This window comes from Mustela nivalis, assembly GCF_964662115.1.
Source record: "Mustela nivalis genome assembly, chromosome: 1".
Taxonomy (NCBI): domain Eukaryota; kingdom Metazoa; phylum Chordata; class Mammalia; order Carnivora; family Mustelidae; genus Mustela; species Mustela nivalis.
In genome coordinates, this window is record NC_139020.1 from 159,888,631 (window position 1) to 159,911,505 (window position 22,875).

Genomic DNA, 22,875 nt, shown 5'->3' on the forward strand with positions numbered 1-22,875 from the left:
CACTGTGGCAGGAGTAGGTTGACTGATCAGGGAGAAAGGAAGACTAGCTGGAGCAGGGGCCTTCGCCTCCCTGCTTCCCTATTTTGTGTTTCTCCATCACACTTACACCATCTAATAATACATGATATATTTTACTTATTTATATTGTTTATTTTCTGGGGCTGCCACTAGAACCTAAGTTCCACGAGGGCAGGGGTTTTGTCTAATTTGTGCACTTCTCTCTCTCCAGAGCTCAGAACAGTGCCTGCCACACAGTAAGTGCTCAAACTTAGGCTTGTTGCATGAATAAATCCATGAAAAATAGATAAAAATCAAATGATGTAGGGCCTCGAAGACCATGGTAGTAGGGCTATTCCAGGCAAAGAGGACCAGAGACCAGAGACCACCCAGGGATGGGCATGTGTTGGTTAATTTTTTATTCTAATTGCTCTGATTAACCACATTTTTTATTTGCTGAAGTATAATTCTTTTTCTACCTTCACTCTTACCCCCTCCAGAAAAGAAACTTATGATATATGCAATTCTGTATCTTGCTTTGTCACGTAATAACATCTTAGATATATTTCCATATCAACATATAGAGAATTCTCTCATTGTTTTTTATAGTTGCATAGTATTCCATTGACTGGATGTATTGTGGCTTATTTAACCAGTTCCCCTTTGATGGAAATTTATTTTTTTTCCCTTTGATGGAAATTTAAATGAAATTTTGTGTGGGGGGGTATTTACTTATGTGTCGTTTACTACACAAAGTAGTAAGGATCTTGAGAAGCTTTACTTTTCTCATGTTCTTAGCATGGAACAATGCTTAACACATGAGAGATTCCCAGTGAATAGTTTATTGAAAGAATAAAACACTCCTGGACTTCTTTTATGGGCTATCTTATTCTACCCATCACCACTCTCCAATCTCTATTGTCAGCCCAGGCTACACTGAGGGACCCAGATTGCTAACTGTCCCCTGTCTGCCTCAGGCTCAACCACATCTCCACTTACATGTTCCAGAGAGGTCCTCTGAGTCAGTATTTCCGGAACTGAACTCCTCACTCCTAACTTCACTTTAACCTCCCTTGAACCTTCCAGGCACCAATCTTCTCTTTCTCTGACCTTGCGAGCTCAGTCAAATAGTACCAGTTCCCATCCATGTCCCACTGATGTGACAAACTTCCTACAGTGAGTTTTATGCACAAATCGGTGAGTCACAATCCCTGACATTCCCTGTCCACGCCGCCTCACGTGCAGTCCCAGCTTGGGCTTCCTCCTCTCTTGCTGCCAGCAGGACACCAGTTTAGTGGAACACACTTAAAATAGCTGTCATCATGTCATTCCCTTAACTAACAACTCTGAGGTCTGTCTCCCCCAACCCAAACCTGTTCTACCAAAGGTCTTTTATATAACTCTTCTCTTCCCCTTCATTTTCTATAGGACCTAGTTTGGTTCTCTATCACTGTGTTACAAAGCAGCCCAAAACATAGCAGCTTAAAATAAGAATTTATTAGCCTCACTTGGTTCTGTAGGTTGGCTGCGCTCAAATGAGTAGGTCTCACTTGGAGACTCTTGTATGATGACAGTCAGCTTTTCATTGGGGCGATAGTCATTTGAAGTTTAACATCGCTGGACCTCCCAAATGGTACAGTTACATGGCTGGCAATTAATGTTGACTGTCTGCTGGGGGCCCAGGTGGGGCTGTTGGTAAGAACACCTGTAATGGTTTGGACTTCGAAAAGCATTGAGAATGCTTCCTGAGGAGCAGCTTCTACTGCCTGAGCATTTCAAGACTGCTGGATGAAAACTGTAAAGCTTCTTATGATCACTTCTGCTATATCCTTTTGGCCAAATAAGTCAGGAAGTTCAACCCAAATTCGAAAGGAAGGGAAGTAGATGCCACATCTCAAAGGAGGAGCAAAGAATTTACCACCATCTTTAATCTACCATTATCCACCTTCTGGACACAAATTATTTACATTCTTTCCACGTGAAAAATATATAAGGGTCCTCCCAAGGACCCTTAACATCTCATCCCAAAATATCACTGGCTCATAATGGATCTTATCTTATAAATCAGGTCCAGGTACAGATTAGGCATGATTCGTCAAGAACAGCCTGTAGAGTACTATTCTTTTTGATCTGAAGACCTGTAAGCTACAGACAGGTTTTTGGCTCTCCAGAAACCTAACAGAGTTAACAGGCTTGAGATAACCAAAGCAGACAATTTTTTTTCCTTTTTAAATTTACTTGTTTATTTGAAGTGGGGGAGGGGCAGAGGGAGATGGAGAGAGAGTCCCAAGCTGACTTCTGGCTGAGCACAGAGCCTGACACGGGACTCAGTCTCACAATCCTGAGATCACAATCTGAGCTGAAAACAAGAGCCGGATGCTTAACCAACTGAACCACCCAGGTGTCCCCAGAGCAGACATTTCTGTTCCAAAAACGGGGAAAACAGGAGTCACATACTTATCACTGAGCCATAGCAATTCTGAAATCCAGTTAGACACACATTGCCAGCTCTTTGACTAGGGTACAATCCTGCTCCCTGGGAATATTCTCGGCAGCTCTTGATTCTATCCTCTTGGCTTGTGGGTTTCTTCTGAGTCATCCTTCCTTTTCTATAAGAAACAGCCCATTTGGGGAGCTACCTGGGGGGCTCAGTTGTTTAAGCATCTGCCTTTAGGTCAGGTCATGATCCCCAAATCCTGGGATCAAGCCCTGAGTCAAGCTCCCTGCTCAGTGGGGAGTCTACTTCTCCCTCTGCCCCTCCCCCTGTTTGGTAGGTCTCTCTCTCTCCCTCTCTCTCTCTCAAATAAATAAATAAAATCTTTTTAAAAAATGGCCCACATTTACATCTGAATAGCTTTCTCAGTCAGTGTCTTAGAAGGCAGAGAGGCTTTGCTTTTTCCTGTGTTCTCTAATTGCTTATCTTCAAACCTATCATTTTGTATGGCTGCAGAATGGAGTGGAATTTCCATAATTCTTGGTCTTTGAGATGATTTTCAAGTTTCATTCCTCTGAAGACTCTGCAAATGGTGCTCATTGAGCACCTATTGTGCCCCAGCACTGTTCTAGGGATCAGGGATGAGTGAAACAAGACAAAAGTCCCTGCCCTTATGGAACTGCCATTCTAGTGGGAGAAACAAGCAATAAGCAAGTAAACAATATAAAGAAACAAAGAAAGTACCTGGGTGGCTCAGCCAGTTAAGTGTCTGACTCTTGGTTTTAGCTTAGGTCATGATCTCATGGTCATGGGATCTATCCCTGCATCTGGCTCCAGGCTCAGCGGGGAGTCTGCTTGAAGATTCCCTCCCTTTGCCCTTCCTCTCGCTCTCTTTCTCTCTCTCTCTCTCAAATAAATAAATCTTAAAAAAAAAAAAGGCAAGCAGAAAAATAGCAAGTGGTGTTTTGTGTCTAAGTGTTGACAGGAAAAGGAACTTTCATTTTCAATAGGAAAGGCCATTCTCACTGAGAAGATGACATTGAAGTCAAGACCTGAGAAAAGTGAGGGAGTAGCCATACAGGTATCTAGAGGAAGAGCTTTCTAGATGGAAAGAAATGCAAGTGTAAAGGCCTGAGTTAAATGTGTGCCTTCTCTCTTCATAAACTAGTATAGTTTTAGCAGGCTGATCTGAGGGGATATTAGAAGGAGAATACCAGAGAGGTATTTGGGAGTCAAAGCTTTTAGTTTTAGTCTGATTTATGGGAAGAGTTTGACCATGAGAATGAGAGTTTGACATTTTTATAGAATTACCCTGGCTGCTGTGTTAAGAAATGGTAAGAAGTGATGTGGGAGCAGGAAACACAAGATTTTTTGCAGTACTCTAGGGGAGAAATGATGGAGGTTGAAACCAGGTGGTAATGGCAGAGATAGTAAGAAGTATCCATGTTCTGAATATCTTTTGAAGGCTGTAGATGAGGGGCACAAGACAGAAGGAAGTTAAATTCATTTTCCAGAACTGCTGTAACACATCACCACAAGCTTGGTGGCTTCAAACAACAGAAATGTATTCTCTCTTAGACCTCAAATAGAAAACTCAAAATCAACCGCCCGCCCCCTTTTTTGGTCCTTTTCAGCTTCTGGGGTCTGTCAGTATTCTTTGGTTTGTGGCTATTCACTCAAATCTCTGACTCCATCTTCACAGGGATTTCTTTTCTGTGTGTGTATCTTTTAAGGACACTTGTCATTGGATGTAGGACGCACCTGAATAGTCCAGGATGCTCTCATCTCAAGATCCTTAATCACATTTGCAAATGCCCTTTTTCTGAATCAGGTCACATCCACAAGTTCCAGGATTTAGGCTTATCTTTTTACCCGTCACTATCAATCTGCTACCAGAGACAAGAATGGTTCCAAAGTTTTCTGGAGTGAGCAACTGAAAGAATGAAGTTTTCATGAACCAAGACAGGAAAAGACTATGAGAAGAGTATGTTGTTGAAGACGGAGATAAAGTTCTGAGTTGATCTTAATGTGTTTGGATGGGGCAGGTCTTTGATAGGGTGTCCCACCCTCTTAAGAGCTCTATAGTGTACAGTTTTTATTGCCTCATCTTTGATTCTAAGCTCAGGGAGTCTTGAGCTCTTGTCACCAGCTGAACTCTAAAGCCTGACTTTTACTGCCTACCCGCTTGTACTCATTGTCCCACATTTTCCCTTAGACTCTTCTTTCCAGCTTATCTTCCCCCCCACCATTATCTTTTAACTCAGGCAAAAGACCTGAGGGGCGTAACATTCCCTGATGGAAACCCAAATACCCCTCAGTCAGGGTACCTGGGTGGCTCAGTTAAGTGTCTGCCTTCAGCTCAGGGTCCTGGGATCAAGCCACATCTGGCTCTCCACTCAACAGGGAGCCTGCTTCTCCCTCTCCCTCTGCCTGCCACTCTGCCTACTTGTGTGCACTCTCTCTCCCTTTGTCAAATAAATACAATCTTTAAAAAACAAACAAACAAACAAACAAACAAACGGCAATAGTAACTGCCCAGACCACCCAGACCAGTTTGAACTTATCCCCCTACTCACGGGTATGCAGATGGACCATGGAGTGGTAAAATGAGGTAAGACTTACCCTTACCTCATTTTATTTATTTATTTATTTATTTTACCTCATTTTAATAGTAAAGTCTCCACCCAAGGAGGAGCACAAGGCTTCATATACATAACATACCATGTATGTATAGGCATGTTTCCTTAAGGCACATGCACCTCCTTTTGCCTGCCTCTAACATAAGATGACAAGGCTCCCCTATCTAAATAGTCATCCTAACCCTAAATAAAAGGAATCCATTCCCCTTTGCTCTAGGAGCCACGTATTTGTAAGTTATTCCCCAGCGATCTCCTTATTTGCTGCAAATAAGTTTACTTTGTGAGACAACTCCACCTGGTGCATCTGTGACTCGCTAAGGAGGAACCTCATGTTAGTTGAATTACGCTGGTTTTCCATTTACTTAGACCAGACCAACGTCTCATTCACCTCCACGTCTCCGTCACTTTGTTACACAATTAGTACATTTTCAGTCGACTAGATCATGCACATTGACATCCAACCTCCTTCACATCTCATCCTACCACTGTGTGAGCAAAGTCAAACCCACTTGTAGAAATAATCTTTCCTTAAGTGATTAAGGACAAACGGAGATGTTTCAAAGGTGTACTACCGGGACCTGGTAGGGGCTCAGCAAATATGGGTACTCTTCCTCAACCCAATGTAAGTTTGTCAAATAACCGCTCTTTTATCTCCCACCGCTTAGAGACCTCCCCCTGAGAAAGTCTCTGCCTAGAGTATGCAAGCTTCCTTGATTCTGAAGAGCTCAAGACACACAGTAGGACTACTTAGTTGACTGAACGGTGCCTTCTGCAGAGGGACAGTACTGTAAGAGCCAGTTTGCTCTCGTCCTCTCTTCCCCGGCATTCATTATTCTAGGGGAACGCGGGAGTGGGAGGGAAAGGCCAGACAGCTGAGACGGCTGAGACAGCCGTGTGCGGATTCAACATGGCGCCGTTCTTCTCATTGTACGAGCCTCAAAGATGGCAACAACCAATTGGGGGCAGACATGTTTGTGCCACGTGATCCAGGCTCAGCCCAAAAGCGGCCGGAACGTGACGCAAGATTGAGGCGGGGCTCCTCCCCCGCACTCTTGGCGTCGAGAGTCTCGTGACAAGTACTTCCGCTCGGGGCGGCGGCGGTGGCGGAAGTGGGAGCGGAGTCGGAGTCTTGGCCATAAAGCCCAAGGCGGCGGCAGCGGCGGCGTTAAAGGCTTGTGGAGTGCCGAGGAGTCCGCTGGAACCGGAACTTGGACTTCTCTTCAGCCCCTGTCCTCCCTTGTACTTCCTCCTCGGCGGGAGCCCTAGCGACGCGCCCGGCCCGGAGCCCCAAGCGGAGCGGCCGCGGTAAGCAGCGGGCCCAGCCTGGCGGGTGGCCTGGCCCCATCCCCCTCAGCTTCTCGGTCGCCCGGGCCTCGCGTCGTCCCTATCTTGGGCAAGCTCTAGGCCCAGCGAGGCCTCGCGGGGGAACCCTGCGTCGCTCAAGGCCCAAGAGCAGGCCCGGACCGCACCCGGCCGTGGGGGAGGTCAGAGGTCTTCGGGTGTGACCTCTGGCCGGGTTGCCGACCGCAGACTGGCGGTCCGGGACGCCTCGTTTGCTGGTAGCGTCAAGAACCAACCCGGAGGGTCTTCTGATCTGGGTGGCCTCTGGACACTGGGGGCCTGCGCCGCTGCGGGACGCGCTATTGGGCTGAATCCCTTGGAGCAGCGAGCCGGAGTTTGTCGGAGTCGACCCCGCCCGCTGCCTTGCCTGGGGACGCTAGCCCGGGCGCCCCGGATCGCGCGGGCCTTGCTAACAGGCGCCCAGGGCTGAGCCACGTTCCCATCTGTATCTTCAGTGAACAGCCTGACCCTGTTAGTGAGAGAGGTTCTCCGAAGGCAACTGAGTCAAGGCAGTGAGTCAGGTCACGTGCAGTGGGCTCGCCCCAAGCACTTGTATACTTGTGAGACGCCTCCTGGCTCCGGGAGACAGGGAGCTTTTTGTCTTAAGTCTGTTGTGGTAGATCCCGAAGGAAGTTTTCAAACTTACTGGGGGAAAGATGGGGTTTGGTCTCCACCGCGTTGAGGGACTTCTTACTGCCTTAAAGCTTGATGTCAAGTGTTTCTTTCGTAAGAGTGGAAAATTGAGAAGAATAATAGCAAACATTTTGAGCGCTGGTTGTGGTCTCGGCAGCGTGGCAAGACCACTGCAAGGATTTTTACGTTTAAGGCTCAGAACAGCCTTTGAAGTACCATTATTGTTAAAGAACGGAGAGATTAAGTTGTTTGGCCAAGGTCACACAGATAAGTAAGTTAAGTAGCGAAGGTTCAAGCTGAGGCAGTCAGATTCCGGAGTACTGTACTCGACTGGTCTCTGGGTTGCACTGCTTTCCGATGCTCCTGAAGTTTGTGATGTCTTTTGCCACCCAGTGTCTTCCTCTCTGTGCCTCCTTTGTTTCTAGTGATCCTATTTGAAATGCTCTGCTTTTACCTTACAGCCACCTTAGTTCTACCTTAAAATCATGAGGTATTACATTTGCGGTTGTAACTTTTAACATAGGCTTTTTTGTAGTGTAGTGCTAATATTAGATGCTCTACAGTTTTAGCGAAGTGCTTGAATGAGGTCTGAAAAATGTTGTTACGTAAATGTTTTGTCAAACGAATTATGCCTGCCAATCCTGCCATGTGAACCTTTCTTAAAACCTTAGTACATGAGTATCTGGCCAGTTAGTTCTTTCCTGTTGAAAATACTCTGTCTTCTTTTGGATTCCAAAAGAACAGGCTCTTGTCTCTTCCTTGTGACTTAAGCAGCTGATTAGCCGCATGACTTCTCATCTATGGATTAATAGAGTCTCCTATTAGTGTGTTTCTCTTCAGACTTGGGAGAGTTTGCTCAGATTTGAGTCTAAGAACTGGAAGGTGAGTTGTGAGTACTTCTGAAGATACCATCCAGGCTTAAGCTTAGTCCTCCCAACCCTGTTGTATTCTAATTTCTTCTTTTTTTTTTAACTGTTCTACCTAAACTGATATATTTAAGTGAGTAAATAGTATGGTAGTCTTACATGATGTTTTGAATTTAGAGAGGAGAGTAATGATGAGCACCTTTTCATTCATTGAGATGTTTTGAGCATCTACCATTTCTTAGACATTACTGCTTATTGAGTCAGGGACGTAGGTGTGGTTATTGTCCTAAAGGAATTTAAAAGTGGTGTGTGATCACAGCCAGGAATTCTGTTGTGGAATGGCTTGGTGGAAGAAGCTGAGGCTTTTGGAAAGAGGAGTTGTTTCTCATCTCAGCAAGTGAATCCATAGTAGGCAGTCTTGTAGAACACCAGACTCTTGAAGCCAACTTGAAGGCTTTGTTAATTTAACAGCATTTGTATGGTTTGCTCTGGAGAGTATGGAAGATAATGTTACAGTTTCAAATTGATCTTGTCTTTGGAAGAGAAACCTTCAACACTAGTTTATCCTTTTGCTCTAGTGGTGTTTTGTTGTTCACTTGAGGGAGTTCATGTCATTGCCATTTGACACTGCAAATGTTTGCTGCTTTTACGGTGTTGTTTGAGCAAAGGTACATTTGGCATGCTGGATTTTTTTTTTCCTTCAGCTGATGGAGAAAGTTTAATATAGTGCCCACCAGTTATAATGCCAGTATTTTACTAAATAAAGCCCTATGCTGCTGCATCTTGTGCAACTGCTCTGGCTCCCCTTTAAAAGGAGATGAGTTTTGTGTTCGTGGTAGAAGTGCATGAGTAAACTAATGGCAGGGTCGAATGTAGGAGAAAGCACTCTAAAAATATTTGTGTAGTCTATCTCTCCAGGTAATTGTTAACAATCACTTGGGCATTTGCTTGTTTTGTTTGTGCCAACCAGGCCTAAGCCCCCAAATCCCATAATCAAAGAACATTGTTTTAGAGTAAAATACGGCTTTGAATCTGATTCCAGACCCCACCACCAAGTGAAGCAGAAGGTTTTGGTTATTTGATTAGCTTCTAATAAATCTCCAAAGAGAATTGTACTAATACCATTTCTACCCTTACATTTGGTATTAGCCTTTCTGTGCAAAGGGGTAGCAAACCGAGACCACAGTCTTATGATAGTCTTCCTATGCACTGTTCCTTTCTGAAATTTGACGTGTTTGCTGTTACTTTTGTGGTCAAATTGTGTAACTGTGCATCTGTTTGATACAACAAATAAGGCTGGGTATTTGACTAGATACTAGACTAAGAATTATAGGCAAGATTTTCTGGGGAAGTATGGAGGAGGAATCCTCCTGAGTAAGGCTAACCAGTGGTTCCCCTTGGTACTGATGTCATCCTCTGAAGGAGACTGAAGCTCTAGAAATGAGCACCCCCCACACATACTGCCTTGCGGCTGCTGGCTTTCTTACTGACTCTTATCTCCCATGTAAGTTTGCCACTGTATTCTCAGCCATCCATTCCTGGGTTACCAAACATTGATCCATTAGTGCCATCTAGTAGATATCTGTGCTTCTGGGTCTGCAGTTTGCTGCAGACACCTTTTACAACATGTTGATCCCTTCAGTTATTTGTTCTCACATCTCCCTTCTGTTTTCTGCCTTTTCTAAAAAAACACAGAGAAATAGTTTGCATTAATGTTTTAAAACTTTTTAATGGTGATTGTGGTCAGTGTGACTTGTGAATCAAAGGTAAAAATGATGTGTGGTGGGTGAAATCAGAGCAGGCTTTTCAGCAGTGCCTCTGACTAGTTTCAATTTTAGTACTGAGGCTGTGATTTCAAAAACAAATTTAAGAATAGCTACTTGCAAAATGTCTCTGTGGGGGAGGAAGAAAGCTTGGGAGTTGGTTCCAGTGGTGACATACAGTGTTGGCCTTGCTCATTTGCCTGAGGATGCTGTACTTAATGCAGGGGGCCTGAAGCCTCTACTGGGCTGTTTTGGTGATGTCATCACTGCTGTGGAGTTCAGTCTGGCTGATTTTGTTGTCCATTTCCTGGTGGACTTGGACTGCTTGCTGTCAGGGCAGAGCAAATCCAAAGAAGCATTATTAAGGGAAGCCTGGGGACCTGGGCAATGTTAGGAATTCTGTAACCTCACTTGGCTCTCAAAATGAACTTGCTTGTGTGACTGCTGCCAGACATGGTGAAGGAGTGTCTCTGTTCTCCCTGACCCTGCAAGTAAAGATGGCTTGTGCTTGCTGCTCTCTTTCCTGGAGTTACCCAGCTCAGTTTAGTAATCCTTCAAAAATTACATTGTGAGCTAAATAGTTATTGTTGGTTTCTAATTTTTGTATGCAGTTTTGATCTAAAGTTTATTTCCGTTTGGTGAGCTTTTAATTGGAGTAATTTGGGAATGTATGATAAAGCCAATACGAATTAACTTTTTAAAAACCCAGTTGTAGGGGCGCCTGGGTGGCTTAGTCATTGAGCATCTGCCTTTGGCTCAGGTCATGATGCCAGGGTTCTGGGATCAAGCCCCACGAGCCCCACATCAGGCACCCTGCTTGGCTGGAAGCCTGCTTCTCCCTCTCCCACTCTCATTGCTTGTGTTCCTTCTTTTGTTGTCTCTTTGTCAAGTAAATAAAATCTTAAAAGAAAGAAAAAATAAAAACCCAGTTGTAATAGCACAGACTTTATAAAAAGTAGTGCCTCTAACATATGGTATTTAGTCTACCAACAGTGCTCTGTGTACTTAGAGATCTGAAATAACTCTGGGTCATCTGGATAGCCCATAAGTTCACAGCCACTCTTAAATCCTGTGACCTCTGCCATTCAGTTGACAGTTGTTAAAGAGTATTAACATTTTGTAGAAAACCTTCTTACATGGTATTTGTCTTTAAATGCTTTTGGGTGTTTGTGTAGTGCTTACCATTCACATAGGATTTCATTTGGTCCACACAGCATCTCTGTATGCTGAGAGGGTAGCCTTTTCTGTTTTTCTGCATGAGATAGTTCTGGGTCCTCAGGTGGTCCAGCTGCTAGAATGTTCATCTATGTCTGCTGAAACACATAGCTATTTCTTTCTTTCTTTTTTTTTTTTAAGATTTTATTTATTTATTTGACACTGAGAGATCACAAGTAGGCAGAGCGGCAGGCAGAGAGAGAGGGAAGCAGGCTCCCCGCTGAGAAGAGAGCCTGATGTAGGGCTCAATCCCAGGACCCTGAGACCATGACCCAGGCCGAAGGCAGAGGCTTAACCCACTGAGCCACCCAGGCACCCCAACACATAGCTATTTCTTTTTTTTTTTTTTTTTTTTTTTTAAAGATTTTATTTATTTATTTGACAGAGAGATCACAAGTAGGCAGAGAGGCAGGCAGAGAGAGAGGAAGGGAAGCAGGCTCCCTGCTGAGCAGAGAGCCCGATGCGGGACTTGATCCCAGGACCCTGAGATCATGACCTGAGCCGAAGGCAGCGGCTTAACCCACTGAGCCACCCAGGCGCCCCCACATAGCTATTTCTAATGCATCATTCTGCCTTTTTGATTGTACACGATGCCTTTAAAGATCTTAGCATTTGACTCCTTGTAAAAAAATGTATTTTTCTTCCACTGCCTTTTTTTTTTTTTAAAGATTTTATTTATTTATTTGACAGACAAAGATCACAAGTAGGCAGAAAGGTAGGGGGAGAGAGAGGAGGGAAGCAGGCTCCCTGCTGAGCAGAGAGCCCGATGCGGGAGTTGATCCCAGGACCCTGAGATCAGGACCTGAGCTGAAGGCAGAGCTGAAATACCACTGAGTCACCCAGGCGCCTCTCTTCCACTGCCATTTATTTATTTGTTTTAAAGTTTTATGTTTTTGTTATCTCTGTACTGACCATGGGGCTAGGACTCACAACCCCAAGATCAAGAGTCTCATGCTCTTCCAACTGAGCCAGCCACACACCACCTACTACCTTTTATTTAAAATTTCATTTCTCGGGGCAAGTGGGTGGTTCATTGGGTTAAAGCCTCAGCCTACGGTTCAGGTCATGATCCCAGGGATCCGGATCGAGCCCTCCATCAGGCTCTCTGCTCAGCAGGGAGCCTGCTTCCTCCTCTCTCTCTGCCTGCTTCTCTTCGTACTTGTGATCTCTGTCTGTCCATTAAATAAAAATAAAATCTTTCTAAAAAATTTAAAATAAAATAAAATAAAATTGCATTTCTCGGGTGCCTGGAGTGCTCAGTAGATTAAGTGGCCAACTTGATTTCTGGCTTGGGTCATGATTTTGGGGTCCTGGGATAGAGCCCTGTGTCAGGCTCTCCGCTTAGCAGGGAGTCTGCTCTAGGATTTTTTCCCTCTCCCTTCCTCCTGCTTGTGTCCACATGCACGTGCTCACTCCCTGTCTCTTCTCTCAAATAAATAAATAAATCTTTAATAAAATAATAAAATGCCATTTCTCTTTTGCTGATGATTAAAGAAGTTCTTTTTTTTTTTTTTTTTTTTAAAAACAAGTGTGTTCTTTTTAAGGATAAAAAAACTAAGGAAACACAGAAGTAAAAAGAAAAAAAAATCGATTCACTATCCACAGGAAGACATTGTGTTAACTGGTTTTCTTCCTGTGAATGTATACTTTAATATCTTTGTTTTGTGAAGTTGAATAAAATATGGTGTGGGAATTTAACAGTGGTGGGGGAAGCTGAACAGTCTTGCGTCTTTGACCTGTGGGATCTCTCATAAAAGGATAGGAAGCTGGGGATCATGAGACTAGTTGTGTTTTTTCAGATGTTTAATGACAACAGGTAAAGAACGTGATGCATTCAGTTCAAGAATGAAGTTACTTGGGGTGCCTGGGTGGCTCAGTGGGTTAAGCCTCTGCCTTCAGCTCAGGTCATGATCCCCGGGTCCTGGGATGGAGCCCAGCATTGGGCTCCCTGCTCAGCAGGGAGCCTGCTTACCCCCCACTCCCTGCTCCAACCCCCTGCCTCTGCCTCCCTCTCTTCCTACTTGTGATCTCTGTCAAATAAAAAAAAAGAAAAAAATTATTTGGCATGGTGACACTAGATAAGTATAGTGGTGCCCTTATTTTTAAGTAATTTTTCATTTTTGTTTGTGAGTAAACTTTGAATATGAAGTAGAACATACTTAAGAAAAGCACACAAATAGGGGCACCTGGGTGGCTCAGTGGGTTAAGCCGCTGCCTTCGGCTCAGGTCATGATCTCAGGGTCCTGGGATCGAGTCCCGCATCGGGCTCTCTGCTCAGCAGGGAGCTTGCTTCCTTCTCTCTCTCTCTCTCTCTGCCTGCCTCTCAGTGTACTTGTGGTTTCTCTCTGTCAAATAAATAAATAAAATCTTAAAAAAAAAAAAAAAAGAAAAGAAAAGCACACAAATAAGTGAACTTGGAGGATTTTTATAAACTTAGAAGCCTTTTTGTGCCTCCTTCAAGTTGTTATCCTCCCCTCCTCCCAGGGTAATGAGTCTGATTTTTTTTTTTTTTAAAGATTTTATTTATTTATTTGACAGAGAGAAATTACAAGTACACTGAGAGGCAGGCAGAGAGAGAGAGAGAGAAGGAAGCAGGCTCCCTGCTGAGCAGAGAGCCCGATGCGGGACTCGATCCCAGGACCCTGAGATCATGACCTGAGCCGAAGGCAGCGGCTTAACCCACTGAGCCACCCAGGCGCCCCGAGTCTGATTTTTTTTAACACTATTAAATCACCAGTGTGATTTGCTGGATTTGGACTTTGTGTAAGTAGCGTTACACACTTTGTGCCCTTCTGTGTCTGGTTTCTTTGATCTGTTGTTGTTCGTGAGATTTTGTATTGAGTGCAGTTGTAAACTCCATTTTCATTGCCCAGAAATATTCCATTAGGTGGTATACCATAATGTATTTATTAATTTATTGATGCTTATATGGGTAGCTTGTAATTTGTGGCTGTTAAAATAATGCTGCATGAATGTTCTTGTGTCTGTCTGACTGATACATTTACACATTTCTATTATGTGAATCCCGAGGAGTGGAATGGCTGAGTTTTAGGGTATGTATCTGTATTGTTTTGCTGGGGCTGCTGTAACAAATACCACAGACTGAGTGGCTTAACCAAAATGAATTTATTTTCCCGTATTTCTGGAAGCTGGAAGCTCAAGTTCAAAGTGTTGGTCAGGTTGATTTGTTTTGAGACTTCTTTTCTTAGCTTGTAGTTAGGCGTCTTTTTATGTCCTCCCATGTTCTTTCCTCTGTACCCGTCTGTGTCCTAGTCTTCTTAGAAGGACATCAGTCATACTGATTAGGGCTCACCTTCATGACCCCATTTAACCTCAGTCCCATCTTTCAAGGCCCTGTCTCCAAAGGTGGTCACGTGTTGAAGTAATGGGACTTAGACTTCAGTGTACGAGTTTGGCGGGGATTCACTTCATCCCGGTGTCTGTTAACACCCTGGCTGATACTGTTGGTTATGCTATTGTTGCAGCCGCTTAAGCTCCCACTAGCAGCATTTGAGAGTTCCACATACTCCCATGTCTTTGCTAACACTTGTCTTCTTTTTTCATTTTTTTGCCCCTCTGGTAGGAACCCATTTTTTTTTAATGGCCCCATTCAGTTACCAGTGTAGGCAGTCCTTGAGGGAATAGAGAAGTTGTTTCTACAGCCAAGTATGTTACAGTTTTGAGACAGCCTCTTTTAAATGTCTTGTAATCCTCATAGGGTTAGAAAAGCAGAATGGTTTCAGTCCAGTGAGTAGTTAGTCCTCTGTAGTTGCCCTTGTGGATTAGTTTTTGCATTTATAATCTGGATCCATTCCTGGTGGTGGAATTGGCCCAGAAGTATCATCTGTGGGATATAAATCTAGCCATAATAAACGTTACCTTCATTGAGACTCTTCTTTGATCTGACACTTGAGTTCTTAAAATACTGGATTCCTTCATACACATGTTAGAAATAGGCCTGTTTGCATGTTCTGACTGTCCATTTAGATATTGGTGTTTGACCAACAGCTTTCTGCCTGAGTGATCTTGAGCTTTTTTGTACATATGCTATAGACCTGTGTTTGGTGACAATAAAAATATTACATGATTTTACCCTTGACCCCCCAAACTTCTGGGGGGGGCAGGGATGAATCATTCTAAGATGGATCTTGGAATATTCCTCAGTAAACTTAATTTTTTCCCCACCAGTTCTAACTTTGCACAGTAAGTTAAACTATTTGTAGCATGTAAGTTATGCTTCTGGGCCAGTGATTAATATGTAGAGCTTTCCTGAATGCTAAACTGTGTTCTGTATTCATTTGACAGATTTTTATTGTCTAGTATAAGAAAACACTGCTGGCAGCTGTAGGGAGCATAAAATAAAGATCACTGGAGGTTTAGGAATAATTGTAAAAACAAAGCGGATGAGAGCCGTAAAAATAGCTTAAAGAAAATGCTAGAGGTGTTCAAAGGGCTGGGGTTAGGCCGGTGTGGAGTGGAGTTTTGGTATGGAGAGGAGACTTGGGAAACCCATTATTGTTGGTGGGAATGGCATGAGCAAATGAATGGAGGTAGGGAAATGCTAAGGCAGATGGAGAAGCTGCAATATCTCCAAATTGGGAATGACTGTATGTGTGTGGGCCAGATGGAATGGGGGAGGGGAGGCACTCCAGTGCTTTCTTGAAGAGTTTATGTTTAACGAAGTGATCCTTCACCCCATAATGCTAGGATAGGACATTATCCTTTCACTTGAACCTCATGACCCCTATTGAGTAAGGCAGGTGGTACCCCAGTTAAGAATAAGGAATGGGGGCGCCTGAGTGGCTCAGGGTAGGTTAAGCTTCTGCCTTCGGCTTGGGTCATGATCTCAGGGTCGTGGGATCGAGTGCCACATTGGGCTCTCTGCTTGGCAGGGAGCCTGCTTCCTCCTCTCTCTCTCTCTCTGCCTGCCTCTCTGCCTACTTGTGATCTCTCTCTGTCAAATAAATAGGTAAAATCTTTAAAAAATAAAAAGAATAAGGAATGACTTTGATGTTATAATCTACCTAGAGAAATACATTTTGAGAGATTAGTGGGACTAGGTAGGATTCAAATACAAATGTGTTTAAGCCTTCAAAGAGGTACTTCCTCAGAAGTGTCTTTAACACAAATTAATAGTTGGCCTGGGAGGGATGGGATGGAGAAAGAACAGTTTGGTTTTCCTCTTGAGCCAGCCAACCCATTGTGGGTTCCTCTTACTTTATGGACAACTTGTTTTACTAGGTAAATGCTGGAGATAAGTTAGGGTTGCTAGCAAAAACTTTGAGCTGTTGATGGGGCTCCTGGGTGGCTCAGTGGGTTAAAGCCTCTGCCTTCGGCTCAGGTCATGATCCCAGGGTCCTGGGATCCAGCCCGCCATCGGGCTCTCTGTTCAGCAGGGAACCTGCTTCCTCCTCTCTCTTTGCCTCCCTCTCTGCCTGCCTCTCTGCCTGCTTGTGATTTCTGTCAAATAAATAAATAAAATATTTTTAAAAAGAAACAAACTTTCAGCTGTTGAGAATAGTTCTGTGTAACTGTTATACTAGCTATCTGCTTTCCAGTCAGTTTTACCAAAAGAAAAAAAAGAAAAGAAAAAAGAAAGAAAGAAGGAAAAAGAAACCCATCATCCAGGTACCTGGCTAAAGACTCCACTCGCTTTGGTACCTGCCTTTAGAAAGCTTGAGAACATTGGCATGGCACAGTCATGTATCTATTGGGCTGGACTACAAAGTTCTCAACAGGAATTGCTTTCCCAGGAACTTGCTTCTTTGTAAAAGTTGCCTTAGTTTTTTTGTTTTTTGTTTTTTGTTTTTTTCCTTCCACCCCACATGATTGATACATGGAACAGAGCCTATATATAATCAGTGTCTTAGGGAGATCAGCAATTTCCTTGTTTAAGCTTCACTTAGAGTTCAATTGAAGCGGCATATTCCTCTCTTTCCAGATGAGGAAATGACCCAAAAGGAAGTGCTCAGTATCATGGAGGCCAGTAGTGGGATTGGAACTGGTGCTCCATATTCCAAGTTGTCAGATAGTTCTTTAACCCTAATAGTGGTGAGAAAAATAACATCACATCTGGAAGGTTAGCCTATGTAAATTTTATTGTTCAGGTTTATTTAAGAGTTTGTTTGTTTGTTTTTGTTTTTCTTGAGCAAGGATGGTTTGTGGCTCAGTTGGTTAAGCATCTGCCTTCAGCTCAGGTCATGATCCCAGGGTCCTGGGATCAAGCCCCACAGTGGGCTCCCTGCTCAGTGGGGAGCCTGCTTCCCTCTCTTAACCCCGCCCCCTGCTTGTGCTCTCTCTCTCAAATAAAATCTTTTAAAAAATAAAAGAAAGATGCTTTGATTATTGTTTCTTTTTGAAATACAAGTTTTCGGCAGTCATTTTTCCAGCAGTATGAGACTGAATAGGTAAGGCTACTCTGCAGCAACAAAGTAATCTCAAAACGGTTGAAAGCTCCTTAGCTTTATTTTCTGCACACACCCAGTGTGTGCAGTTTGAGTGTTCCAGGGGCTTTGCATCATTCCTTCTTCAGATGAAAGAGCAGCCACGATATGGACTGTTGCTGGGTGTCTCCGCGAAGTGAAAACTACTGGGGGGTCTTGCTCCTGCAGTTAAATGTTCCAGTCCAGGATGACACGTCACGTCGGCTTACAGCTCACTGGCTAGAATGAGTCACACCATACAAGAAACTAAGGAGTGTGATTCTCTTGTGGACTTGGAAAGCACACAGTTGGAAATATTTGGAAACTAGGATGAGTTTTACAGTGACTTGCCTGTAGTAATAGCTCTTGGAGAACCGAGTGGCTCATTTGCAGATTGTTGTTCCCATCAGCCGCAGTTTAAATGCAGAAAAGGATACAAAAGTTGCCTTACTCACAGATCACCTTTCCATCCTAGGACATGTTTCTTTTAAATGATGTGTGATAATCTCAATTTAAGTGCCTCCAAAATACCCTTTGCAGAAGTAGGTGTGAGAGAAACAATTGAGTCTGAGAGGTCCCTTGCCTTCCACATTTTCAGTGTTGGAAATCTACAAACCTATAGATTTACTGATTTCTCACCCCCACCACTCCAACCCCCACCCCTGCAGTCCTCCTTGTAAGGTGCTATCAGATAGTCTTAAAAATACTCCTTAGGTTCTTCACCTTCCCTGCCTGCAGAACCCTTGGTTTTCTATTGCCCTTGGTTATGTCCCTCCACATTCCACCTCTGGCTTGTCTTCCTGGTTTTGTCCTTTCTCTGACGCACACCCTGTATTGTTTTACTTAACCCGAAGTTGTTTTACTTACCTGTTTCACGCCACACTTTGTTCCCCCATTTTCTTCAGCTTGGTTCCTGCCACTTCCCTTCATTTCTGTGTTGTCTTTTGGCATCCTGCCTGGCTCAGGTACCGCCAGCTCAAATTTTTTTTTTTTTTAAGATTTTATTTATTTATTTGACAGAGAGAGATCACAAGTAGATAGAGAGGCAGGCAGAGAGAGAGAGGAAAGCAGGCTCCCTGCTTAGCAGAGAGCCCGATGCGGGATTCGATCCCAGGACCCCAAGATCATGACCTGAGCCGAAGGGAGCCGCTTAACCCACTGAGCCACCCAGGCGCCCCCACCAGCTCAATTTTTAAAGCTTTTTGTTGGCCATTTCAGCCCATACTTTTCCTCAGCTTTCACTGAATGCCTGTGATTCGAATTTTATATGTGTCTTATACACATTTTATATATGTGTTCTACCCTAAGAGAGGGGCTTCAGGGTAGATACTAAACTAATTTATCTATTTTCCTTAATTGTTTGAAAAAAAGAATGAAAATACATTCTCCAAGTGGCTTTTGGGATGTGTGTATGTGTGTGTGCATCTGTTGTGTTCTCTGGCTGAAAAAAAGAAATACCTGTAAATTCTTCACGTTTTTTTGTTTGAAATCAGTAGGCCAGAAGCAGTAGGATTTTGGAGACTTTTTTAAGCAGGGCCACAGTATGGCTTTCTAGGTAAGTTACTAAGCTTCCATTTGCACTTCTGAAAGATGAGAGTGGTGCATTCGCTATCCTCAAGATCCTTTCATATTTTGGCTTTCTTTGGCTCTTGATCATACTGCAGTGGCTTTGCAATATCCCAGCTGGCAAGATGATACCAAACTTTGAGAACCGATTAAGCCATTTCAAAAACTATCATCCACATGGAGTCCCGCTTGTTCCCCCCCCCCTTTTTTTTTTTTAAAGATTTTATTTATCAGAGAGAGAGAAGGGGAGAGAGAGAGCACAGGCAGACAGAGTGGCAGGCAGAGGCAGAGGGAGAAGCAGGCTCCCCGCCGAGCAAGGAGCCCGATGTGGGACTCGATCCCAGGATGCTGGGATCATGACCTGAGCCGAAGGCAGCTGCTTAACCAACTGAGCCACCCAGGCATCCCCCTCTTGTTCACTTTTTTATGAGGGGCAAAAGTAACCTCACTGTAGGTGGTTTAGTTTTTTGGTTTGTGGGGTTTTTTTTTTTTTTTTTTTTTAGATTTTTAAAAATATACTTTAACAAATTTATTTGTCAGAGAGAGAGAGATCCTGTGAGCACAGGCACAAGCAGGGGGAGTGACAGGCAGGAAACCTGATGTGGGGCTCAATCCCAGGGCCCTGGGATCATGACCTGAGCTGAAGGCAGATGCTTAACTGATTGAGCCACCCAGAAATCCCTAGGTGGTCAGATTTTTCCTAAAATGAACTTGTTTCTAGATTAGAGAAGCAAGTGAATAGTTCTTTATCACCCTTCTGGATAATTTGGTGGCTGTACTTCCAGACTTATATGTTCATATTTAAATGGGATGGCACAGTACACACTCTGCTGTAACTTGCTTTTTAAAAACTTTTCTGTATATGGGGCGCCTGGGTGGCTCGGTGGGTTAAGCCTCTGCTTTCTGCTTAGGTCGTGATCTCAGGGTCCTGGGATCGAGACCCGCATCGGGCTCTCTGCTCGGCGGGGAGTCTGTTCCCCCCCCCTCTCTGCCTGCCTCTCTGCCTACTTGTGATCTCTCTCTCTCTCTCTCTCTGACAAATAAATAAATAAATAATCTTAAAAAAAAAAGACTTTTCTGTATGTACTACACACCTTTCTTTGTCAGTACATACTGTTGTTGTTGGGTGGTTTTATTTTTTATTTATTTATTTTTTTTAAGATTTATTGGCGTGCATGTGTGTATGTGCGTGCGCGCGTGCGGGTTTGTGGGGAGGTGGGCAGAGGAAGAAGGAGAGAGAATCTCTCAAGCAGACTTTGCACTGAGAACAGCCCACGCAAGGCTCAGTGTAATGACCCTAAGATCACAACCTGAGCCAAAACCAGGAGTCAGATGCTTAACCAGCGGCACCCAGGCACCCCCTGTACATACTTTTTTTAATGGCTGTATAATATTGCATTTACCAAGTTTAACCATCTTCTAAATGAATGTTTCAGTTACTTTTCAACTTTCCTGTTTTAGAAAATTATTTAAGGGGTTCCTGGCTGGCTCAGTCAGTGGAGCTTGTGACTCTTGATCTCCGGGTTGTGAGTTAGAGCCCCACATTATGTCTAGAGATTCCTTAAAAATAAATTTTTTTTAAGAAGACAGTTAATATTTATCTTCATCCACTTGTTTGATTATTTCCTTGTAGTTGTTATTCATACTTAAAATTTGGCATTCATTACCATACTGCCTCCAAGAAGGTTGTCTACTTAACATTTGTAGCCTTTGAATTCAATTTATGTAGTTGCCAACTGTCAATTTTCTTTCTTTCTTTCTTTCTTTCTTTCTTTCTTTCTTTCTTTCTTTCTTTCTTTCTTTTTTAAAGATTTTATCTATTTATTTAGTTGACAGAGATTACAAGTAGACAGACAGGCAGGCGGGGAGTGAGCACCAGGCTCCCTGCCGAGCAGAGACCCCCCAAAACGGTGCTCCATCCCAGGACCCTGAGATCATGACCCAAGCTGAAAGCAGAGGCTCAACCCACTGAGCCACCCAGTTGCTCCCCCAATTGTTGATTTTCTTAATAGCTGCCAGTTTAACTAGTGGGAAAAATTTAAATGATACCTCATTTCCATTTTATTGATGAGTAGATTAAGCTTTTGAAAAAATATTAGCCATTTTTTTCCTTCTGTGAATTGACTATTTTCTCTAAAGCCCAAGTGAGGCAGGTTTTGTTTTAACCTAAACTTTTTATATAGCAAGCATATTGACCCTTTTTCATGTTATAAACATTCCAGGCTTGTTTCTCATGGCTTGGTTTGGTTAATGATGTGTTTTGTAGTAAAGAAACTTTCCTGTAGTCAATGTGGTTGATTTGTTTTGATTTGGGGGTTTCATGTTAGTTACTATACTAGGCCTTCCCTATCCAAAGGACAATAAAAACAGTGTCGTTCCCCCCCCCCCCCAGTACTTAGCACATTGAAATTCTTACATATGATGCAATATGACATCAGAATCTTTGCAAATATGTGGCAGTATTTTGCTACATTGTCATCCTTTTCTCACTGACTAAAATCTTTTTTATCACACACTTGATTACCTACCTACATGTATCTCTTTTTAACTCTTCTGATACACTCTTTGTCTCTGGGATAGTAGTACCACTGTCTTACTTGCTTCTGCTTCATAATACATTTTGACAAGCTCATTGGTTTTCCATCTGTCATAAAACTCTGTCAGCATTAGGTTCAGAATATGTTTACTTCTCATTAAATTGGTTTTCTTTCTTCCCATTGTCCTGGGCCCTTAATCACTTTGTCTGGCAGCTTCTTCCATCAAGAAATTTAGAAGAAACTTTTTCTAAGGTGTTCTGGCAGAGGGAGGCAGCTCAGTTCTCTCCCCTGTGTATCTGGGACAAATAATGTATAAATTGTTCATCCAGTCGGTTTTCTTGAGCACCACCATATCCCAAGCCTTGGGCAAGGTAGTAGCTCTACAAATAGTAGAAAACCTGGTTTCTGATCCCCAAGGAGCCTTGGTTTTGGTGGGGCAGTGGTACATATCTTTCAGTCCTTGTAACCCAACTGGTTGCAAAAAGACTTTGGAAACCAAGTATTAGGTTTTATGTTCATGAAGTTTTTATGCATTTCATGTTTTGCCATGTCTGGTCATTTCTTGCAGTATTTGAACATACACAATTCATAATCTGCGCTCTGGATGGGTTTTTTAACCAACTTTTCTTGTTTAACTTTGACATACTAGATTTCTTTGTCACTTCTGGTGGAGGATTTTAATAGCAGATTCCATATCAGTGTCCCAGACTTGGCATGAGTTTCAAAAAGTTTTCTTTTTATTAATTAATTGTAACAAATAAGAAGGGAGTTAATTGGGCGCCTGGGTGGCTCAGGGGGTTAAAGCCTCTGCCTTTGGCTCAGGTTATGGTCTCAGGGATGGAGCCCCACATCAGGCTTTCTGCTCAGCAGGGAGCGTGCTTCCCCCCTCTCCCTCTGCCTGCCTCTCTGCCTTCTTGTGATTTCTCTCTGTCAAATAAATAAACAAAATATTTTAAAAAATAAAAAACAAAAGAAGAGAGTTAATTTTTTTATAGATAAAAAGTAGACCATTGGGCCAGTCTTTATTTTCAGGGCTGTTGATGTTGAAAAAATGTTAGCAGTTTGAATTGAGAGAAACGGTTGTTTCAGATAGGAAAAAAGCGCACTTGGTCAGCCAGTTCTTCCCTTTTTTCCCTTGCTTTTTATCTTTTAAAGTTGTAGCTAATCATTTCTGCATGACAACAACATGAAACCCTGTCTGCATGTGACTGAACACTGCCCCTGCCAAGTGGCTGTCTTCTGTGGCTTGCAGTTCTGTGTGCCCATAAAGTCATCTGGAGGTACAGAGAATCCATGATCTACTTGGGGGAGAGAAAGGCATGCTGTTTCTGTGAAGACTTATGGCCAGACTTCTGTTAGCCCATTGGAGAAGTGCAGCAATAGCAAGATTTCCCTTGTGAGTTTGGGAAGGGGATGTGGGAGGGAAGTGAGGAGCTCATGTTGGTCAGCCTCGTAATGTACA

The 22,875-nt window shown here is 43.3% G+C and overlaps 1 protein-coding gene and 1 long non-coding RNA gene across 3 annotated transcripts in view; both read left to right on the forward strand.

Annotated features, from left to right (window-relative positions):
* The window catches only part of LOC309872844, an 802,828-nt gene that overhangs the window by 164,490 nt on the left and 615,463 nt on the right, over nt 1-22,875 (forward strand). The window lies entirely within an intron of this gene.
* RAB7A (RAB7A, member RAS oncogene family) overlaps nt 1-22,875 on the forward strand; it is a 114,718-nt gene that overhangs the window by 35,182 nt on the left and 56,661 nt on the right. Inside the window, exon 2 of one of the 2 annotated variants that reach the window (XM_082747706.1) lies at nt 5,736-6,375. The gene's annotated coding sequence lies outside the window, so the exon portion shown is untranslated. Of the gene's footprint in view, nt 1-5,735; nt 6,376-22,875 lie in introns of those variants that run through there. The other variant, XM_082747707.1, reaches the window with a different exon arrangement.